General features: G+C 43.8%; 1 pseudogene; it reads left to right on the forward strand.

Annotated features, from left to right (window-relative positions):
• The first annotated feature begins 21,518 nt into the window (after positions 1–21,518).
• Positions 21,519–21,826, forward strand: LOC102272407 (U6 snRNA-associated Sm-like protein LSm3 pseudogene; annotated as a pseudogene).
• The last annotated feature ends 225 nt before the right edge of the window (positions 21,827–22,051 follow it).

Raw genomic sequence — 22,051 nt, forward strand, 5'->3', positions numbered from 1 at the left:
GCACTTTCACAGCATCATCTTTCAGGATTTGAAATAGCTCAACTGGAATTCCATCACCTCCACTAGCTTTGTTTGTAATGATACTTTCTAAGGCCCACTTGACTTCCCATTCCAGGATGTCTGGCCCTAGGTCAGTGATCACACCATCGTGATTATCTTGGTCGTGAAGATCTTTTTTGTACAGTTCTTGTGCGTATTCTTGCCACCTCTTCTTAATATCTTCTGCTTCTGTTAGGTCCCTACCATTTCTGTCTTTTATCGAGCCCATCTTTGCATGAAGTGTTCCCTTGGTATCTCTAATTTTCTTGAAGAGATCTCTAGTCTTTCCCATTCTGTTGTTTTCTTCTATTTCTTTGCATTGATCGCTGAGGAAGGCTTTCTTATCTCTCCTTGCTATTCCTTGGAACTCTGCATTCAGATGCTTATATCTTTCCTTTTCTCCTCTGCTTTTCGCTTCTCTTCTTTTCACAGCTATTTGTAAGGCCTCCCCAGACAGCCATTTTGCTTTTTGCATTTCTTTTCCATGGGGATGGTCTTGACCCCTGTCTCCTGTACAATGTCATGAACTTCCGTCCATAGTTCATCAGGCACTCTATCTATCAGATCGAGTACCTTAAATCTATTTCTCACTTCCACATAATCATAAGAGATTTAATTTAGGTCATACCTGAATGATCTAGTGGTTTTCCCTACTTTCTTCAATTTAAGTCTGAATTTGGCAATAAGGAGTTCATGATCTGAGCCACAGTCAGCTCCTGGTCTTGTTTTTGCTGACTGTATAGAGCTTCTCCATCTTTGGCTGCAAAGAATATAATCAGTCTGATTTCAGTGTTGACCATCTGGTGATGTCCATGTGTAGAGTCTTCTCTTGTGTTGTTGGAAGAGGGTGTTTGCTATGACCAGTGTGTTCTCTTGGCAAAACTCTATTAGCCTTTGCCCTGCTTCATTCCGTATTCCAAGGCCAAATTTGCCTGTTACTCCAGGTGTTTCTTGACTTCCTACTTTTGCATTCCAGTCCCCTATAATGAAAAGGGCATCTTTTTGGGATGTTAGTTCTAAAAGGTGTTGTAGGTCTTCATAGAACCGTTCAACTTCAGCTTCTTCAGCGTTACTGGTTGGGGTATAGACTTGGATTACTGTGATATTGAATGGTTTGCCTTGGAAACGAACAGAGATCATTCTGTCATTTTTGAGATTGCATCCAAGTACTGCATTTCGGACTCTTGTTGACCATGATGGCTACTCCATTTCTTCTGAGGGATTCCTGCCCGCAGTGGTAGATAAAACGGTCATCTGAGTTAAATTCACCCATTCTAGTCCATTTTAGTTCACTGATTCCTAGAATGTCGATGTTCACTCTTGCCATCTCCTGTTTGACCACTTCCAATTTGCCTTGATTCATGGACCTGACATTCCAGGTTCCTATGCAATATTGCTCTTTACAGCCTCGGACCTTGCTTCTGTCACCAGTCACATCCACAACTGGGTATTGTTTTTGCTTTGGCTCCATCTGTTCATTCTTTCTGGAGTTATTTCTCCACTGATCTCCAGTAGCATATTGGGCACCTATCGACCTGGGGAGTTCCTCTTTCAGTATCCTATCATTTTGCCTTTTCATACTGTTTATGGGGTTCTCAAGGCAAGAATACTAAAGTGGTTTGCCATTCCCTTCTCCAGTGGACCATGTTCTGTCAGACCTCTCCACCATGACCCTCCTGTCTTGGGTGGCCCCACACAGCATGGCTTAGTTTCATTGAGTTAATCAAGGCTGTGGTCCATGTGATTAGAATGACTAGTTTTCTGTGATTATGGTTTCATTGTGTCTGCCCTCTGATGCCCTCTCGCAACACCTACCGTCTTACTTGGGTTTCTCTTACCTTGGACGTGGGGTATCTCTTCACGGCTGCTCCAGCAAAGCGCAGCCACTGCTCCTTACCTTGGACGAGGGATATCTCCTCACAGCCGCCCCTCCTGACCTTGAACATGGAGTAGCTCCTCTCGGCCCTCCTGCGCCCACGCAGCCACCGCTCCTTGGATGTAGGATAGCCTTTCCTTTCTCCACAGGATCTTCCTAACCCAGGATCGAACCTAGGTCTCGTGCATTGAAGGCGGATTCTTTATTTGCTGAGCCACAAGGGAAAACCAAGAATACTGGAGTGAGTAGCTCAGAGGATGGTCCAAAAGGAACAGCAGTGGTACCCATCGGGTGTGAGCAGCTCTCCTCACCACTGGAGGCGCCATATGGCTTCTGAAGGAAGTCAAGGAGCTTGCCCAGGGCACAGACCCTGAAACAGGTGGCCCAAGAGAAAGCACTTGGTTGTGGCAACTCGGACCTGTCTAGATGCCAGGAGGGGCCTTGTCTGTGCGAGGCAGTCAGCCAGGTGAGTGTCTTCTTTGAGGCCTAGGGCAGTTAGTGTTCATCTTTTTTTACTTTGGGCATTCAAGAAAAGGACACCCTCTCTCACATCTGGCCCCAGTGTCCCTTTCCAATGTCACTGCCATTATCTGCTTGCTTTCCCTAGCTTCTGTCTTGCTCTCTACCGGCTTCACTACACACGCCCCATATTTTCCTGCCTCTGTGCCTTTCCAGGAGCAGTACCACCCCCCACAGGGACCTTCCTCAGGTCTGCCTTTGACCTAGTCCAATCAACTGGTGAGGGTCAAAGCGCTCCTGCAATAAACCTGAGCCCTGGGGCATGTCCACTGTCGCTATCTCCATGCCACCAAAGAGACTAGATCTCTCGTTTCCCTTTATGCCCAGGACACTTTGGGGAAGTTAGGAGACCAGACTGAGAAAAGCATACCACCTCTGTGAGCTTAGGCAAAGCTACTCGCCCTTTGAGCCTTAGGTTCATCATCTCTATACTGGAAATAATAATAGCATCTGCTTAGCAGAGTTATTTTTAGGATGATATGAGACAATCCATGGAAAGCATAGTGCCTGACACATTGTAAGCACTCAATACATTATAACTCTTTTTGTAACACCCTAGGTTGTGAGCTACGGCAGGCCAGGGAGTGTAGTTAATCTTGGTATTTCGTCTTTTCACTTTAGTGATGAGCACATGGCAAGCGCTCAATGAAGTTGGATCAGACTGTCTTGAATCCTCGCCTTGAAGATCCTGGGGCCATTCTGGGTGCTCCAGAGTTCAGGGTGCCAATCTCAGTTGCAACAATGCCCCAACAGCAAGGTCTACTCTTACCAAACAGCCCCTTTAGTTGGGGGTCCCCCTCGAGGGCTGAGCTGTGGTGGGTGTATATTTGAAAGGGGCTTTTTTTCAGGGGTGGAATCCTCGGTGTTACAACTAGTGGAACTAGTGGAATAGCTGGGGTATGAGAGCAGACACGTGACATGTGCAGGAGCTGGTTAAAGGTACACTCCAGACATCAAGCAGATGTGAGAGAGGAAGTAGGCCACTGAGATCTGCTGGGAACAGCCTAAGGAGCCACTAGGGAGATGGCAGACATAGAAGGTCAACCCTAGCCTTCTGCTGAGAACCCTCAGGGATCTTGGCAAGAAATGGTGTGGGGCTAGGGCGGGTTTATTTTAAACACCACCTAAGTCTCTCCAGCGGGTCTGTATTGAGTGGGGGGAGGTAAACAGGAGAGGGACAGCCACTGCCATGGGCTGTGACTCGTCACATGATTTTATTAGACTTGAACTCCCCTGGAATAGACTTTATATATTGTTCTTAGCTCTGATTCCTTCTTACTTTCCCACACTTGTTTTATCTCTGTCTTGGCTTTCTCATCCATTTTTTCCCCTCCTGTTGAAGTTGCTATACCTCTGTGAGCCACCACAAATCTTTTTTTTCTGAATGATGTACAGTATAAATAAATAATATTTTAAAAAATACACCAACCTCATTTGATGCTCACAACATTCCTTAGATATGATGTCCTTCAGAGAGTATGTGGCTTGGGCAAAATCAAAGAGCTTTTAAGTATCTTCTGACTCCAAGCCCAGTGTACTTTCCACCAGTGGTGACCTGTTGAGCCTGGACTGTGTGCTAGTGACACTGGGCAACACACTGGGGACTGGGAATTGACCTGGTGCCACACACATTCTCTCAGGCCTGTGAGGAGTCATCTAACCATGAGGAATGTGAGGCTCACAAACTTAGGTAATTTGATGGACTCATACAGCACAGCAAGTAACAGAACCTGAATTCTGCCCCAGATGGGACTCGTTTGACTCCCACTTAGCAAAATAGAGAGCTCACCAGTGAGAATGTTAGAGGCCACATCCTGCCACCCACTCAGTCTGCCCCCTTCAAGTCCATGGTTCTGTAATAACAAAACTAAGAAGAGCTAGCAATGGTTGCCCACCTTCCAGGGGCCAATGTGTGTGTGTTAGTCACTCAGTCATGTCTGACTCTTTGCCACTGTATGGACTGTAGCCTGTCAGGCTCCTCTATCCATGGAATTCTCCAGGCAAGAGAACTGGAGTGGGTTGCTATTGGCTTCTCCAGGGGATCTTTCCACCCCTGGGATCGAACCCAGGTCTCCCACATTGCAGCCAGATTCTTTACCATCTGAGTCACCAGGCAAGCCCTCCAGATGCCAGGTACCATGTTAAATCCTTTACTTTCATTATTTCATTTTATCCTCACAATAATCCTCTGAGGCAGGTACTCTTCTGCTCCCTTACTTCATTCCCTGTGCTGTGTAATCTCAGCCACACCCATAGCTGCAGGTAGGACCTCTCTTCCAGGGGGTGACAAGCATCTTTCCATAGCCCAGACTTCTCTGGGCACTCCAGACTAGGATTTCTGCTTGCCTACTTGACTTCTTGAATTTATTCGTGTGTTCACTTGGTAAATATTTGTTGAGCACCTATTATATATTAAGCACTGTTCTAGATGCTAAGGATTTAGAAAGTAGGGACTTTCCTAGCAGTTCAGTAGTTAAGACTCTGTGCTTCCCCTGTAGGGGCCACAAGTTTGATCCATGGTTGGGGAACTAAGTTCACCCATACCTTGCAGCACAGCAAAAAAAAAAAAAAAGACAAAAATCCCTTTTTCCTGGAGCTTACATTCTGGTGGGTAAGAAAGAAAAGAAAGATATCTAGATAGTGAGAAGAGGTAAGGTAAAAAAAATAAATAAATAAAACAGAAAGTGAAAGTGAAATCGCTCAGTCGTGTCCGACTCTGCCACCCCACGGATTGTAGCCTACCACACTTCCTCTGTCCATGGGATTTTCCAGGCAAAAGTACTGGAGTGGGTTGCCATTTGCTTCTCCAGAGGATCTTCCCATCCCAGGGATTGAACCTGGGTCTCCCACATTGTAGGAAGACACTTTACCATCTGAGTCACCAGGGAAGTCTGATATCAAATATTGGAGGGATGCTGAACTTTTAGGTCAGGGGGGAGAGAGAAGGCCTTGTTGATGATGGTGTTTGAATTGGGGAGGTGAAGGAGGTGGAGGAGGAGAGGTGGGCCTCTAAAATACCTCCAGATCAACAAGTTCAAAATCCAACCTATGACTGCCTCCTGAAAACCTAATCCTTGTCCAGTGATCTCAAGCTGCAGAAATGACCCCACCATCTATTGATTGGATGCAAGTCAGAAACATCCCTGACTCTGAACTCTCTCTCCCTTCCCCACACCCTTATCATCAGGTCTAATCCATTACCAAGTTCTGTTGCATCTGTCTCCTATTTCCTACTCATGAGGCCATGTGCTTCCCCATCTCCATTACTGCCACTGCCTACATCATCTGTTACCTGGACCAATGCAATGGCCTCCTAACTGGTGTCCCTGCTTCTGCTCTGGCCCCCATCTAATCTGTTCTCCACACAGTACCTAGAGTTACCTTTTTTGAACTCAAATCAGAATGCTCTTATCTTGCTTAAAGCTTCCCATGGCATCACATAACTCTTAAGTTCTTACTGGTAGGTTAGAGGCCAAACTCATGGTCCATATGGTCTGATGCCAACCTCCTTCTCTAGTCTTGTTTCATACTGGTATTGCCTCCCCTACCACCCCAACACACACACACACACGCACGCACACACACACCAGTCACACTAGCTTTATTTTAGAATCTTAAGCCAGTCGTGTTCTTGCCATGATAAGGCCTTTTTACATGCATTTCCCCTTTCCTGCAATCTCCTTCTTCACTTACCTCAAGCCAATCTGTGTCATTTATTAAAATTTACCACCCCCTTCTCTGATCTGTATTAGATCAAATTCTTATTTGGATTTTCTAGATTTTCCCTTTCACACATATAATTTTGCATTGATTTGTCTGCGTGTTTGATTTCTCTCTACCTGTCCCACTAAATAGTACCTCCATGAGGACAGAGATTCATATATTCATCATTGGATCCCCAGTGCCCACAACAGTGCTTGACATGTAAGTAAGTGCTCAACAAATGTTTATTGAGTGAATGAAAGAATGAGTGAGTGAATCACCATTTCACAGATGAGAAACTGAGGCTCACAGAGGTAAAGTGTATCACTCAAGGCAACACAGCTACTTGGTGGTAGAGCAGGGATTTGAGTCTAAATTTGTTCGATTTCGTCTGCCATATTCTTTGGTATGCCTCTTCCTGCCTTTCTAAGTTTACTTTTTAAACCTCACTAATTATGTGTGAGCATATCCATGCTGTAAAAATTCAAACCATAAAGATTTCTATACAGTAAAAAGTGTAGGGGACTTCCCTGGTGGCACAGTAGATGAGAATCCACCTGCCAATGCAGGGGACATGGGTTAGATCCCTGGTCTGGGAAGATCCCACATGTTATGGAGCAAGTAAGCCTGTGCACCACATCTACTGGGCCTGTGTGATAGGGCTGGCGAGCTGCAACTACTGAAGCCCTCACGCCTAGATCCTGTGCTTCACAACAAGAGAATTCACTGCAAGAAGAAGCCCATGTATTGCAAAGAGGAATAGGTACTGCTCTCCACAACTAGAGAATGCCTGTGCAAAGCAATGAAGACCCAGGGTAGCCAAAAATAAATAAATACATAAATAAATAATTTGTTTAAGTGTAATTCCCCTGGCTTTGGCGCTCCTGAGGCGTATCACTGTTAACGTTTTGTTATCTGTATTTCCAAGGCTCATTCTGTGCTTGGACTATACACATATAGCTAGCTAGCTATATTATATACACACATCCACACAGATAGATAAACATAGTTCCATTGGGTTGTTTTTTTACATTGATGGCTCATACTAGGTGTGTTCTTCTGAGGTTTCTTTTATTAAATTAACACTATGCTGTAAGATCTGTTGATGTCAGTACATCATCCTGGCACTCTCCTTTGCATACATGAAGAGATGTGGAAATATTAAATGATGCATAAAATGCACAAGTGCCATTAAGTTATTATTTTATTATCAAAAGAGAGTCAGGTAGTAGTGATTTGCTGCAGTTCTTTATTATATGTCACTGTGCTGCACTTTAGGGATCCCCAGATGAGGAAGACAGTTCTTGCTTGTATCCTGTCAGCAAAGATAAAGCTAGGAGGCTGAGACAGCAAGGCATGGTTAGGGCAACAGAAGTAGCTCTATATTACCAGATCCTATAAGCAAAGGGCAAATGTGGGAGGGACAAGGCGTGGCACATAGGCAGGGGGCTAAATCAAGTGGGGTCTTATTTATCTTGTTAAGGAGTGGATCTTTTCTGAGGGTACAAGGAACCATGTAAGGAGTACTGGTTAGGAATACATCAGCTATAAGTAGCAGACAATTTGCTAATAATATTTTTTTCTCAATATAACAAGAAGTCTGAAGGAAGGCAGTTTCTGGCTTTGGTTCAGGTCAAAAGTGCTCTTGGAGCTCAGGCTCTATCTTTTATAGTCATCATCCTGATTGTGTTCACTTTCATCTCTATGCTTATTGCTTCATAGTCTCAACATGGCCACATGGCTCCGATATCAGGTCCATGTTCAGGGAAGTTAGAAGGCAAAATGAGATTGCTCTCAGGAAAGCAAAAATTTCCCCAGAATCCTTCAGTAGATTGAAGCTTATAACTCATTGGCTAGAATTGTATGTGGCTGCCCTAACTTCAGGGAAAGCTGGAGGAATTAATATTTAGTTTTCATTACTTCTAAAGTGAGAGCACACAATGACTGGGAAAGACTGCTTTGGTCCCCAGCCCAAATGATCTGCTTCCAGTAAGATTCACTCAGGGAACTGGCAGGAACTAAGGAAGCAGGCCCTTCTGCCCTGTGGTGCCATTATAATTCTTCCCAAGAGATTTTTTGGGCAGCCCTGAAATGCTGGGAAATTTTTCACTCAGGCCTGAAAATGTTTGCCAAGAAAATAATGCAGGATTCCTGGTTTGCACAGAAGGAATAGGTAAAGCCCTTATTAAAGTAGGATATGGCCACTTCCACCTGGAGAATAGATCTGTCCATCAGTCTCCAAATTGGAGCTCCTGGCTTAAGCCTTGTGTGGGAAAGCCCACACTATAAGGCCATAGTTCTAAGAATCCACTCAGGAAGGATCAGATTTGAACTTAGAGAACTGCCCTGGCAGCTCCACTTCAGCTTATAGCAAATCTCTCTTGGCATTTGTATGTATGCCCTGTCTGAGAGAACTGTAATCTACTGCCAGGAAATGCCACTACCTACAAGAAAAGGAGGACCTACTGGTCACAGTCTCCATCAGGTCCCAGAAAGAAGAGTGTATTCATGCTACTGTCCTGAATCACAGACATGGCAGTAGGGACAGGGGCTTGTGTTTGTGTGGTGAGGTTTTGAAAAGTTAAGCAGGATAGAAAGTTGATCAAAACCAGGGGATTTCAGGCTGGGATTGTGGGCCCAGATGATCTTGTAATTCACAAGTCTATACAATTGTATGATCTTTCTCTGGAAGAAACTATATATAGAAATGACAAAAAAAAAAAGTTGAAAGGATGTATGTTGCATAGACGTAGAAGGCCTAAGAACCCAAGCAAGAGTATTACATTAGTAATGGATGTTAATAAAAAGAAGGCTTAGAAAGCTAAAGGACCTCCTTTCTAAAGCAGAGAGCTGGGCTCTAGATAATATCAGTTGAGGCAACCCTCACCACAACCCAGGGAGCTGAGTATCACTAGCTCCATTTTTTACATATGAGATCTGCCTAAGTCAGGTCATATCGATGGTGCACTGTGAAGTATGGAATTCAGTCCCATTTATTTCTGATTTTAAAGTTCATGCTCAAAGGCACCCTCACTACACTGCATTGAACAGACTTTCCCTGGATGCCAGAAAATGATGATCTGTTTGAGAGGCTATTTTTCAGTAGAGAGAGAGAGTGACTATCTTTTATCTGCAATTTCTCATTAGTTTGGTTTTTGAAAGCCCACTTGAACGGTCTCTGCTTGTTTGTTGGTTTTTTTCATTCGAATGCACCCTGACCTAAGTTGCAACGGATAACTTGTTGCCAGGATATGACTGCAATAGCCAGAATGGAAAGTAAGCAATAACAAAACAGCACAATCATCGAGTTCTTTGTGATGCCTGCATTTCTTTTTATTAAACCCATTATTTCTGAATCTTTTTGGGTGGGGCTAGAGATGGAGGAGAGCTATTAACGGCCAACTATTCTTTATTTCAAATCTATTCATATTATAGTTAATTATTGCTCTACAGACATTTAACACCCAAACTACAGCCTTTTTGGTTAAATTGTTGATGACTACATGGCCAGATAAATAACAATCTTAAACAAAGATGGGCAGAATAAATTGAAAACTGACAAGTACTTTCATGACCCCACTAACATTTCAAATAATAAGAAAATTTGTGGGAAGCAATTTCTAACCCTTGACACTCCACGTGAAATGTAGCTAGCTCTCTGATACTTTCTCACACAATCCCACAGTAATTAAGCCCATTCTACAGATAAAGAAATTGAAGCTCAGGGGGTGAAATGACTTGTCTGAGGAGGCCTTACAAATAATTGAGTAAAGAAGAGAAGAGAAAGGCAAAGGAGAAAAGGAAAGATATATCCATCTGAATGCAGAGTTCGAAAGAATAGCAAGGAGAGATAAGAAAGTCTTCTTAAGTGATCAGTGCAAAGAAATAGAGGAAAACGATAGAATGGGAAAGACTAGAGATCTCTTTAAGAAAATATGAGATATCAGGGATATCAGATATCTTTACATTTCATGCAAAGATGGGCACAATAAGGACAGAAATGGTATGGACCTAACAGAAGCAGAAGATATTAAGAAGAGGTGGCAAGTATACACAGAAGAACTGTACAAAAAGGATCTGAATGACCCAGATAACCACAATGGTGTGATCACTCACCTAGAGCCAGACAACCTGGAGTGTGAAGTCAAGCGGGCCTTAGGAAGCATCACTATGAACACTGCTAGTGGAGGTAATGGAATTCCAGTTGAGCTGTTTCAAATCCTAAAAGACTATGCTGTGAATATGCCAGCAAATTTGGAAAACTCAGCAGTGGCTACAAGATGGGAAAAGGTCAGTTTTCATTCCAATCCCAAAGAAAGGCAATGCCGAAGAATGTGCAAACTATCACATAATTGTACTCATCTCACACGCTAGCAAAGTAATGCTCAAAATTCTCCAAGCTAGGCTTTAATAGTACATGAACCGAGAACTGCCACATGTTCAAGCTGGATGTAGAAAAAGCAGAGGAACCAGAGATCAAATTGCCAACATCCATTGGCTCATAGAAAAAGCAAAAAAATTCCAGAAAAACATCTACTTCTGCTTTATTGACAACACCAAAGCCTTTGACTGTGTGGAGATGGGAATACCAGACCACCTTACCTGCCTCCTGAGAAATCTGTATACAGGTCAAGAAGCAACAGTTAGAACCGACATGGAACAATGGACTGATTCCAAATTGGGAAAAGAGTACATGAAGGCTGTATATTGTCACCTTGCTTATTTAACTTATATGCAGAGTACATCATGCAAAATGCCAGGCTGGATGAAGCACAAGCTGAGACCAAGATTGCCAGGAGAAATATCAATAACCTCAGATACGCAGATGACACCACCCTTATGGCAGAAATTGAAGAGGAACTAGAGTCTCTTGATGAAAGAGAAAGAGGAGAGTGAAAAAGCTGACTTAAAACTCAACAGTCAAAAAATGAAGATCATGGCATCCAGTCCCATCACTTCATGGCAAATAGATGGGGAAACAGTGAGAAACTTTATTTTCTTGGGCTCCAAAATCACTGAAGATGGTGACAGCAGCCATGAAATTAAAAGATGCTTGCTCCTTGGAAGAAAAGCTATGACAAACCCAGACAGCATATTAAAAAAGCAGAGACATTACTTTGCCAACACAGGTCCGTCTAATCAAAGCTCTAGTTTTTCCAGTAGTCATCTATGGATGTGAGAGTTGGACCATAAAGAAAGCTGAGTGCCGAAGAATTATTGCTTTTGATCTGTGGTGTTACAGAAGACTCCTGAGAATCCCTTGGCCTTCGAGGAGATCAAACTAGTCAATCCTAAAGGAAATCAGTTCTGAATATTCATTGGAAGGACTGATGCTAAAGCTGAAGCTCCGATACTTTGGTCACCTGATGCAAAGAACTGACTCATTGGAAAAGACCTTGATGCTGGAAAAATTGAAGGCAGGAGAAGGGAACGACAGAGGAGGAGATGGTTGGATGGCAGCACCGACTCAATGGACATGAGTTTGAGTAAGCTCTGGGAGTTGGTGATGGACAGGGAAGCCTGGTGTGCTACATACAGTCCATGGGGTCGCAAGGAGTTGGACATAACTGAGCGACTGAACTGAACTGAAGGGCACACAAAGAATGAGTGGTAGAACCATAATTTGAACTTAAGTCTTTACAGTCCTCATATGTGTGATCATTTTGGCTCAACTCTAAGAATGGGTAAGACTTAGATGTGAATTTCAATCTTGATAGGATAAGTAAACAGAAAAACTGCATCTGAACATTTCTATTAATGAACTTGACCTATTGATCTTTATAGAGCACGTCACCCAACAACCATTAACTACACATTTTTTTTTCAGGTACACATGAAACATGAACCAGGGTGGACAAATTTGGGACCATAAAATAAATCTCAATACATTTAGAAAGATTCAAGTCATACAAAGTCTGCTCTGTGACCACAGAGAATTAAATACAAAATCAATGATGGAGTGACTTCCCTGGTGGTCCAGTAGTTAAGAATCTGCCTGCCAATGCAGGGGTCGCAGGTTTGATCCCTGGCCTGGGAAAAGCCCACATGCTTCAGGGCAACTAAGTGCAAGAGCCACAGCTACTGAGCCTGCATGCTCTGGAGCCTGTGAGCAACAAGAGAAGCCACTGCAATGAGAAGCCCGTGCGCCACAACTAGAGAGCGGCCCCTGCTTGCTACAACTGGAGAAAACCTGTGCACAGCAGCGAAGACCCAGCACAGCCATAAATAAATAAACTTTTAAAACTTTAAAAAATTAAAATAAACATCAATGATGGAAAGATCTCCAGAAATTCTCTAAATATTTAAACACCAAATAATATTTTTAATGAGCTGTGGGTTAAAGAAAATTAAAAAAAAAAATTTTTTTTAAAAACAAAAACAAAAAAAAAGAAAATTCCAAAGTAAAATTAGGAAGTAATTTGCTGCTAAGTCACTTCAATCGTGTCCGACTCTGTGTGACCCCATAGACCAGGCTCCCCCGTCCCTGGGATTCTCCAGGCAAGAACACTGGAGTGGGTTGCCATTTCCTTCTCCAATGCATGAAAGTGAAGTCGCTCAGTTGTGTCCGACTCCTAGCGACCCCATGGACTGCAGCCTACCAGGCTCCTCCATCCATGGGATTTGCCAGACAAGAGTACTGGAGCGGGGTGCCATTGCCTTCTCCAATCATAATATAAAGGTATGTAAATGATAACCACAGATTTGAAGCAAAAGTTATAATTCACTGTCTGTCAAATGCAAATGTACTTATGGGCATAGTGAGCGTTTGAACTCAGGATCAAAGTTATATATGCTATTATATTTCTATACATATTGTGGTGTTTCTTGAGTACCAGCTATGCATACATACTTAAGTTTAAAATACATTAAAAAAATTTTAGGAGTTAATTTTCATAAGTGAGTAAATATATCTCAAAATGAATTCTGAAGAATGTTTAGTGTTTTCCCAAAGAAAGGAATGAAAAAGAAAGTGGTGCTTCTTACTCTGGATGAAGTATCAGTATTCCTTAGCAGAGTTCGCTTCAGTCATCAACAAAGATATATGTTTATTTTTAAATTAATTTTTAGCACTGTATGAAGGCAAGAACTCTGAGCTGGCAGTTAAAAGTCCTAAATTGTCGTGCACATTCCACCACCAACTCCTGGTGTGGCCTTGATGAAATCCCTTTCCTTGCTGGGACTGTATTTCCCGAGTAAGAGGAGGGGTTTCGACTAGAATATGACATCTCTGGCCCTTCTATAGAATCCTGTGAATGTGTGTATGTGTGTTATTTATCTACTTTGGGAAATAAAATGCTTTATTGCTCAGAGTATATAAGCCAAACAGTTACATATAATCTCAGCACGGTTAAAGAAGCGTTCTTTCCTATATGTTGAGATACAAGTAAAAGAAAAGACTGAATAAATTCCATGGTCAATTACATGGTCAGTGAATCACAAGAGTAGAGGCTCTCGGAATTTGGCAGCTACTGTTAGATTCAAAAGATGTGCTGAGAAGCAACGGTTTTAGCAAGTAGTTTCCCTATTTACTCGAGCCTGGAGGCTGTTGCTAATATTTGGGACCAAGAATATTGTAGATTGTTCCATTTAACAGCCCCTCTGAAGATCAGATTCTGGGCTTTCATGGACTTGCCAGATTTTAAAATCATAATCTATGACATGCGGCCATGCCTGTTATGATTTCAATCTGGCCCTGAGTTATTAAACAGGCCAGTGGCTCTGAACTAGGTGGGGAGTCGCGGCTTAGAGGCAACACAGCTGGCGGGATTATTCTTATCCTTCTCTTATTTTCTAGTAGCTCTCTAGGGTCTAGGTCTGTGTAAGAATTTGATTCTTTCCTTCCTTCTAGAATCCTTCCTGAAGAGAACTTCCATGAGAATCTGCGCAGCCCTCACTCTCCCTGTCACTTCTCCAACACGATTCCTCTGGGTGAGCATTCCACCTGAAATCCTTGGGCCTGGGGCCTAAGAGTTCAGTGTGGTGGTCCCTTGACTTCAGTGCAGGTGGAGAGTTTGGTATGGATATGGGAAGGATGGGGTTTCCCTGGTAGCTCAGCTGGTAAAGAATCTGCCTGCAATGCAGGAGATCCCTGTTCAATTTCTAGGTGGGGAAGATCCCCGGGAGAAGGGATCGGCTACCCACTCCAGTATTATTGGGCTTCCCTAGTGGCTCAGATTGTATAGAATCCATCTGCAATGAGGGAGACCTAAGTTTGATCCCTGGGTTGGGAAGATCCCCTGGAGGAGAGCATGACAACCCACTCCAGTATTCTTGCCTGGAGAATCCCATGGACAGAGCAGCTTGGAAGGCTACAGTCCATGGGGTCACAAACTGTCAGACTGAGTGACTAAGCACAGCACAGCACAGCGTGGGAAGGATGGCGTCCTGGTGACAAGCCAGGAATTGAATGGGTCCAGAGGCAGCTTACACACATACACAAACTTAAAAGGTGAATCTGATTAGAAGTCAGTGTCTCCTTCACTCCATTGTCAAAATAAGATAAATCAAGATATAAATAGATACTTCTTACCAGGGGCCAGAAATAGCTTTTCCCCCCCTATTTTTGTTTTTTTTTGGTTGTGAATCACTTGGGATTTTTGCTCCCCAACCAGGGATTGAACCCACACCCTCTGCATTGAAAAGCAGAGTTTGGACCACCAGGGAAGTTCCAGAATTAGCTTTCTTTAATTTTTTGATTCTAAGTGGCAATCTCAGTGTAATATGTATATGCGTGTATGCATGTATATGTATAAACGTATACGTGCATGCATGTGTGCTCAGTCGCTTCAGTCAAGTCTGACTCTGAGACCCTATGTACTGTAGTCTGCTGGCTCCTCTGTCCATGGGATTCTCCAGGCAAGAATATTGGAGTGGGTTGCCATGCCCTGCTCCAAGGGATTTTCCCAAACCAAGGATCAACCGAAGTCTCCTATGTCTCCTGCATTGGCAGGCAGATTCTTTACTGCTGAATCACCAGGGAAGCCCACAAATGGACACATGTTATGATAAATATGTATCCTTTACATATGATATATATATATAGTTGGGCAAAGCTACCTCCACAGAATAACAGCTGGGAAGGCTATGTTGCGTGGCAGAAGCAGGACCTGACAATGAAAGCTGGACTGAGAAGCTAAATTAATGAACGTGAAGTTGAAGGTGAGTCAACAGTGCAATAAGCACATCCGTGGACTTCTGGTTGGGTGAAACTTGCTCTCTGAGTGGGGAAGTGAGTGCTGCTACCCTGGGCTTTCGGATAGAGAAATACATATTGCAAAATTTTCTGACGAGAGTTCTAAGGTGTTCCTTAGAGCCTTCCAAATGAGAAAAAGTTGAGAGGAGAGTGAGTGGTCTGGAGATAAACAGCCTTGGTGCACAGGGCTGCCCCAGAACACATAGGGAGTGACCTCGGTAAGGCCCAACCAGGAGGAGTGGATGAAAGGTGCAGTATAGAACAGTAAGAGCTTTCCAAAGAGAAGACAGGTTGCCCCACATGATAGCAATCCGTTCATCCCTGGAGGTATTCAAGCTGGCCATCCTTTTGGCTGGGATGCTGAAGAGGAGATTCAAATATCACATGCATGGGGCCCTAAGATCCATGGCACATGGCACATGACACATGACACTCTTCAACATGTGGAAAGAGTAGAGTGTCTGGTCCAGGGCACCGTACACAGCTCTGTAGATGTGTAGATATATAGTCATATATCTCCAGTGAGAGGTTCAGTAAAAAATGTGGAAAACTTGTACAGTGTACATCTTTTTCTCCAAAGGACACAGAGACATCCTGTGACAATCTCAGATCCAAAGAAGACAGAGTGATCCTGAGTGAAGTCCACATGGTCAGCATTTCTTTAGCAAGCATGATCCCAAATGATGCCTTCTTGAGAGTGGCTTACCTCCTTGTCAACTGTGCCCTTCCATAGTCTAGGCCCTTTCGTCCTCCCCAGATGAACTGCAGTTGAAGAAAGTGACCAAAAGTTGATTGAAACTTACTGTTGACAAGAATGTTCTTCTGCGTGGCTGAGTTGGGGGTCAGGCATCTGAGAGTTGAAACATCAGGAACTAGGGTGAGTGAACAAGTTCCTCCTGGGAAGTCATCTTTGAACCTCATTTGTCCCTGAGAAATGGCCATCAAAGACTTGCTGCCATTCTGTGTCTTGTCCTGCAAACTGGTACCTGCTCCATACATGGTAGTGCTAGCTCTCTCACCAGTAGAAACATTCTTTGGACAGAAATAGTCATTTATATTGGTGACAGGTGATGTTTAATTTCTGGGGATGGCTTTTTAAATTTTTCTATTACTCTAGGACTTTTCTTTTCCCATCTCTTCCATCCTTTTTCATTACAAATAAATTATTTTTTTCAGTGAACATGTCTTTAGAGTAAAGACAGAATGTTTTGTAAAATGGTGCTTTCAGACAAGGGTGACACGTAGCATTTTTTTCTGATAGTTGAGAAACAATAGTAGATCTTTTGGGACTTAAGCTGGAATTAGTCTTATCAATCTCTATTTTTGGTTTATTTTTTCACCCTGTCAGTTTAACTCTGTCTTAAAGGCACAAATAGCAAGGGGTATAACAACATCTGGAATATGGTAGAAAGTGGGCTGAAAAAGATGATTCTTCATTCTGTAGCAGTATCACTTTATGAGTGGGCCAACCACCATGGCTCTCAGACACTGTTAGACCCTTGAGGAGCTTGTAAGAACATCTAGTCCGACCCCTCACTTTCCTGACAGCTTTTCAGCCTCCCCTTGCCATTGTTCCCCACATCTGGGCAAGCTGATGAGAAAGCTTGGGTGTCCTGACCTTTAGTGCCCAGCAGGAGATTCAAATCACACAAGGCTCTGTACACCTGTGGGAACCTTCACCTCTGCCAACCACCTAATCAGAGGTAAAACCGCTTCTTTCCCTGCTTTCCCAAGCCATGTTTGGACCAGCTTGGGAACCCTACCCTGCTTTCCCTAGAAAAACCCCATTATGTAATTAATAACACTTTTCACACCCTCTGTGTGTGTATTCAGCAGCATCAGTCTTGACATTGGGACTAAACTTTGGGTAGATGACCACAGCACAACTCTGAGGTGTCTGTTGTTATAATCAGCATGTTACTGATGAGGAAACTGAGGAACAGGGAGGTCAAAGTCATGCACAGGGACTGTAAAAAGCTTACATAATTACAGAAAGCACTCCTGAAAATAAACACACTGCTGAGATTTTCATTTCGACCTGCCTAAGAATGTTCTATGTCCAGAGTGTGCAGTTGAAATGTATTAATAAGCAAAGGTTCTGAGATGAATCTTTGACTTCTGGTTAAAGTTCCTACCCAAGATTATACAGCTAGTAAGTGATGGAGCTGGGATCGAATCCCAGGCTCTGGGGCTCTGGAATCTACATTCTAAACATCTCAGAAAGGGACTTCCTAGACGGTCCAGAAGTTAAGACTCCATGCTTCCACTGCAGAGGACACAAGTTTGATCCCTGGTCGGGGAACTAAGATCCCACATGTCACATGGCCAAAAAAACGAAGCAACAACAACAACAAAATAAATAAATTTAATATCTGCCTGATAATAAAGCCTGTGCAGCAGTAGAATAAACCCAGGTTTGATGAAGCTTGTGGAAAGGCTATGTATAGAATAATCCTCATGCTATATACCAGACACTGTGCTAAGTTCTTTACTGAATCTTTTTACAACTCTGTAAAGTCAATGCAATTATTATTCCCATTTTACAGATAAGGAAATTGGAAGCTCTGAGAGGTTAAGAAACATGCCCGAGGCCACACAGCTAATAAGTGGAGTAGCTGGCTTGAGAAGCTCCATGAGTTGATATATTAGAAGCTGTATGGTCTAATATTCATTTAGAATGTGGATATTTTGGTTCTTAGGTCTATAATAATAAAGGTCAGATTTTCTATGTATTGAATGATAAGCCCTTTATATGCATTATCCTAGTTAAACTTAATACTATAACATAAGTACTGCTTTATCTCCATTTTACAGATGAGTCGCTTGAGTCTCAGAGAAGTTAGCACATTTTTGAGGAAAGTTTTACTAATGTAGGGACCTGGAGAGGAGCTGAGCTCTGAAGTCTGTCTGATTAGAACAACCAAGCTCTGGAAGACTTAACTGGTTGGATTTGTAGTTTGAGTCTCAGTTCTCTCCTCTGCCGACTGAAAGTACACAATCTCCAGCAAGGACCCAGCCATATCTTTAGGATTTTAAAACAGAACCAGCTGTCCTGCCCCGGCCCTCCCCCCATCAGCACCTCCTGAGCTGTTGCAGCGTATTCCTGTTCAGCACCTCCTGTCAGATGCCTCGTTCTTGCTGATGTCGGGGACTGGACTGTCACTGGACTGGCCCTGGCTGCTGTGGCTACTCAGGCAGCACATGCTGGAAGTCCCTGTTATCTCTGGGACTGCTCTTTCTGGTATGTTAAGGATTTATTCAGTCGAAAAGGAAGAAGGAACCGAGAACCTTCTGTGGCCAGTATGTGTATTTCTCCTTGTGCATATCCTGGCATTGGTATCTCTGGACATGGAAATCCACATACCCAGCCAGGGGAGTGTTGAGTGAACCCACAGAAAATGGAGAAGTATGCAACACTGGGAGAGGCCCAGGCATGATCCTTTGTTGCTGTTTAGTCACTAAATCATGTCCAGCTCTTTGCAACCATATGGACTGTAGCCCACCAGACTCCTCTGTCCATGGGATTCTCTAAGCAAGAATACTGGAGTGGGTTGCCATTCCCTTCTCCAGGGGATCTTCCCGACCCAGGGATGGAACCCAGGTCTCCCTCATTTCAGGCAGAGTCTTTACCATCTGAGCCACCAGGGAAGGCCAGCGTGGTCCTGTGCTGTGCTGTATTTAGTCACTCAGTCGTGTCTGACTCTTTGCGACCCTGTGGACTGTAGCCTGCCAGACTCCTCTGTCCATCGGGATTCTTCAGTCAAGAATGCTGGAGTGGGTTGCCATGCCTCCCTCCAAGGGATCTTCTCAACCCAGGGATCAAACCCAGCTCTCCCACATTGCAGGAGGATTCTTCACCTCCTGAGCCACCAGGGAAGCCCCAGTGTGGTCCTAGGGACCCATAAACTGCCACCAAGTCAGCCCTGCCACTAAAAAACTGAAAGCATGCAACTGCCTCAAATTTATTTACTCAAGATTAGGATTTGATTCTAACTCTCTTCCTATAAAGAAAGTTCATATTCACAGAAGCTTGAGACGGCCCTAAGACATATGTGGACCCAAAGACAGATGGAGAAACATTACCTACAGTTATTATTAAACATCTTCAGAGAATTGGAGTTTTTGGGTGGCAGCAGGGAGCCTGAAACAGTGAAGGTACTTGGGAGAAGTAGAAATGCCCTCGAGTCGAAGTGAGCAGGTCTGGCTAAGCAAGTTGGTTATTCCAGCTCTTCTTGGCCTTGGACAAGGCCTCTCCTTTCCCTTCTCAGACCCTTTGAGTCCTTCCTCATTTGAACTTCAGTGCTATATGCTCTTTCCTTTCCTTTTTTTCTTTTTAAAAGTGCTTACAGCTCTAGCGTTATTTGATTTCATTGAAGAAAATGACAAGCCTTCATCAAGTGCCCATTGTATGTGCCTGTCACTGTGCAAGTTCCTCAAGTAAAGCTACAGCCAAAGGGCTTGGGGACCACAAAGACAGGGAGAGTCAGGGCAGACATGTCAGAAGAGGTGCCTCTGAAGCTGCGCTGAGGAGGATGAGTGACAGAAAACAAGAGCGGGCAGTGAGAGGCCCACACGCTCTTCTGAATCACCTGAAATTGTGAAAGAGTCAAAAGGAACCTGGCTCATTTCAGGGAACCTGGGAGCCATGGGAAGTTGAGTATTTCTGCTGGGATGTGCGTGGTGGTAAGGAATGAGGAAGCCAAGAACAGATCATGGAGGGCCTCAAATGGCTGCTCAAGGAGTTTAGACTTTGTCCTATGGCAGCACAGGTTGCCAACAGGGGTTCTTTCGAAGTGAAATTGCAGAATCAGATAGCTTTTGTGGAACTGTCACCCAAGACTCAGTGGGGAGGATGATCTAGCACAGGAGACCCTACAGGCCTGGAGAGGAGTTAGGATGCTCGTTCACAAGGGAGAGTCCAGACAAAGGACAATGGCTCTCTGGTGGATGAAGCTGTCCACCTCCTGATACTCAGGCCCTGTGGAATCCCTCCCCTCGGTTGCAGGCTGGCCCTAGTAAGACAAATTATGACAGTACAGCAAAGATGATGGATATTGCTTCCAAGATCAGATTACAGAAAGACTGTGACTTCTGAAGCCAGTTGCCATGTGGTGAACTGTACTATGGAGGGGCCCAGATGGCAAATCACCAATGTCTGTGGTCAAAGCCAGTGGGGACCGAGGCTGGTGTACAGCCACTTGAGTGAACTGGGAAGTGGAGTTTCTGAGGCAGGCCAACAACAGCCATGTCAGTGACGCTGGAAGCACATCCTTCCCCACTGGAGCCTGGAGCCAGCTCTCCTCCCAACCACTACCTTGACTGCAGCTTGTGAGAAACCTGGAACCCACTAAGCCAGGCCTGGATTCCTGGCCACAGAAATGGTGAGTAGTTACTATATGTTGTTTTATACTGCTAACATTTGGGGTTATTTCTTACACAGCAACGGATAAGTAACACCAAGCCCCAACTAAGGCAATGAGAAAAAAGAACAGATGGATTCCGGAACTGGTTGGAAATTAGAGTGTGAGGGGGAAAGAAATGTCTAGGCAGACAGGGGTGCTGTTTAATCGAGATGGAAAATAGAGAAGTGCTGGTTTCGGGAGGATAATGATGAGTTAGTTTGGTCCAGTCAAAATTTGATGGACTGTAGGACAGTACTTGGAGAAGGCAATGGCACCCCACTCCAGTACTCTTGCCTGGATGGAGGAGCCTGGTAGGCTGCAGTCCATGGGGTCGCTAAGAGTCGGACACGACTGAGCGACTTCACTTTCACTTTTCACTTTCATGCATTGGAGAAGGAAATGGCAACCCACTACAGTGTTCTTGCCTGGAGAGTCCCAGGGACGGGGGAGCCTGGTGGGCTGCCGTCTATGGGGTAGCACAGAGTCGGACACGAGTGAAGCGACTTAGCAGCAGCAGCAGCAGCAGGACAGTACTACAGTCAAGAGGCAGTTGGGACCAAAGATCTGAGGCTCAGTAAAACCATACAGACTGAACTTTTGGGAAGACCAATGGAGAGGTGACTCTTAAACGTGCAGAGACCAAGGCCAGGACCCTAGACACGTTCAGCAGTTAAAAGACTGTCCTGTATCATCAGAAAACTATTGGTGATTGTGTATGTGTTTGTCTATGTATATCTTCTCCCAAGCAGTTGCCTCTCATTCTAAAATACTTTTCCAGGTTTCAAACATGGCAGACCGCATGGACCGGCAACAAACTACCAACACCATAGAAGAGCCCCTGGATCGTCTCAGGCTCAGCCTGGATGAGAGAATCTATGTGAAAATGAGAAACAACAGAGAACTTTGAGGCAGGTTACATGCTTACAATCAATATTTAAGCACAATATTGGGAAATATGGAAGAAACTGTGCAACTATAGAAAGTGAAGGAGAAGCATTTCAAGAGATATATAAATCAACAAAATGGAGTATTCTGATGCTCTTTGTCTGGGGAGATGGTGTTGTGCTAGTGGTCCCACCATTTACAGTTGACTGAAACAAAGAATTTATCCAGGGTAGAAAGCAGGAGATTTTGTATGACTGCCGCTTTAAACCTAGAAGATATTCAAAAGAGAAACTGTCAAAAAAAAAAAAGAGAGAGAGAGAGAGAAACTATCTACATTTTTATATTAAGGAATAATCAAGAATTCTTCCACTCCTGAAATAAATTGATTTGCAGATAACTCACAAATTCTTAGGTTAAATGGCATTTTTACTTTTT

Source organism: Bos mutus, unplaced genomic scaffold (assembly GCF_027580195.1).
Source record: "Bos mutus isolate GX-2022 unplaced genomic scaffold, NWIPB_WYAK_1.1 CTG182, whole genome shotgun sequence".
Classification (NCBI taxonomy): Eukaryota; Metazoa; Chordata; class Mammalia; order Artiodactyla; family Bovidae; genus Bos; species Bos mutus.